Source organism: Galeopterus variegatus, unplaced genomic scaffold (genome assembly GCF_000696425.1).
Source record: "Galeopterus variegatus unplaced genomic scaffold, G_variegatus-3.0.2 Scaffold52, whole genome shotgun sequence".
Classification (NCBI taxonomy): domain Eukaryota; kingdom Metazoa; phylum Chordata; class Mammalia; order Dermoptera; family Cynocephalidae; genus Galeopterus; species Galeopterus variegatus.
The window spans coordinates 1,052,167-1,054,369 of record NW_007726163.1 but is presented as its reverse complement, the minus strand read 5'-3'; positions in this window follow the sequence as shown (position 1 = coordinate 1,054,369).

The following is a 2,203-nucleotide window of genomic DNA, read 5'->3' as shown; positions in this document are numbered from 1 at the left end:
GTTTATTTTGGTAGGCAGGATCCTTGCAGACAAAAGAAAATCTAAATTTAGTTGATTTCAATTGAGTTACATTGTAGAATAGGCTCTCCTGGAGAAAATCATGAAGTACGTGGTAGAAAACGTAAAAGTAATCAGTAAGTGTTAAGTGCATGAGTATAGTCAGATATGTGAAGTGTATAAGATCAGGAGGAGCATACACTCATGTTCCAGGAGCGGGAAGTGATGAGCAGTGGGTATTAGCAGTGGACCTGGGTCTCCTTTAAGGACAGAAGATGAAGGTCATCCCAGACTAACTTTGCATAGATCTTGAAAGAGATCATCACTGTGACTTCCCCATCTTCCTGCTTAGAGAATGAAGTTCTCCAGACATTGCTCTGGTCAGCTAACCAGATAAAGAGTTGTTGGAGGATCCCAGCTACACCTCCTGCCACAGGACGGCCAGGAAGCTCTGTACTGAGCCTTAGCCTGCCAGGTTATGAGCTCCTTATAGGCTCCTCTTCTCCCAAGGAGAAGGGGAGGTGCTGGGCTGTTCCAAATTAGGCCTGGATGTGCCAGCATGTAGTTGCTCCTTCTGTGATTTCTGCAATAAAACTCTGGTGAAGACCAATAGCAGGCCAAGTACTGTGCTAGCCATTGGGGATAGAGTTCTCAGCTAATTTACAATTCTTTTCTGCTAAAAATCTTCTAGTAAATAATATTTGAAAGGGTGCTTTGAATTGCTGTGTACAGCATCACGGTAAATTTGTTCTCTATTTCTGCGTTAGCTTCATTTGTTGGAAAGAAATTGTTTTGCTAGTGAACCAAAGCAAGCCATCAAATTATGTGAATTCAGCTTTTTTGGACACATTGAGGACTGGTAGAGAAGAAGCATGCTCCCTAGCCTAGAGTAGGCTGACAATATTGCTGCCTCCCTACATTCACTCAATCCTGAAACCTTAAAAGCCAGTAAATCCCACTGACTGCAGCGATGGTTGAGGACTGATCCAAAACATTCCATTTTCTCCTAGAGGAAATCCCTCATGGCCTTATCATTCCTTAAGAACAATGGGATGTTGTCCTTAATCTCAAAACCTGAACTCCCCTGATGAAAAATTCAGCTCTGAGAGTTTTTTAGTAGATGATTTGGGCTGTTCGATATATAGGATCATATCATCTGCAAACAGGGACAGTTTGACTTCATCCTTTCCAATCTGGATGCCCTTTATTTCCTTCTCTTCTCTGATTGCTCTGGCTAATACTTCCAAAACTATGTTGAATAGGAGTGGTGAGAGTGGGCATCCTTGTCTGGTTCCTGTTCTTAAAGGAAAAGCTTTTAGTTTTTCCCCATTCAGGATGATATTGGCAGTGGGTTTATTGTATATGGCTTTGATTATGCTGAGATATTTTCCATCTATACCTAATTTATAAAGGGTCTTTATCATGAATGAGTGTTGGATTTTATCAAATGCTTTTCCGGCATCAATAGAGATGATCATATGGTCCTTGTGTTTGATTTTATTAATATGGTGGATCACATTTATTGATTTGCATATGTTGAACCAACCTTGCTTCCCTGGGATGAATCCCACTTGATCATGGTGAATGATCTTACATATGTGCTGTTGTATTCTGTTTGCTAATATTTTATTGAGAATTTTTGCATCTATATTCATCAAGGATATCAGCCTGTAGTTTTCTTTCTTGGTTATATCTTTACCTGGTTTTGGTATCAGGATGATGTTTGCTTCATAGAATGTGTTTGGAAGCTTTGCTTCTGCTTCAATCTTTTGGAATAGTTTGTAAAGAATCGGTGTCATTTCCTCTTTGAATGTTTGGTAAAATTCTGCTGAGAATCCATCTGGTCCCGGGCTTTTCTTTGTTGGGAGCTTTCTGATAACAGCTTCAATCTCCTTTATTGTTACTGGCCTGTTCAGGTTTTCTATATCTTCTTGATTTAATTTTGGAAGCTTGTGTGAGTCCAGAAATTTATCCATTTCCTCCAGATTTTCGAACTTGTTGGCATATAGCTGTTTATAGTAGTCTCGGATGATTCCTTGTATTTCATTTGGGTCAGTTGTAATATCACCTTTTTCATTTCTAATTTTTGTTATTTGAATCTTCTCTCTTCTTTTTTTTGTTAGCCATACTACTGGTTTGTCGATTTTATTTATCTTTTCAAAAAACCAACTTTTTGATTTTTTTATTTGTAGAGATGAAAAGATGG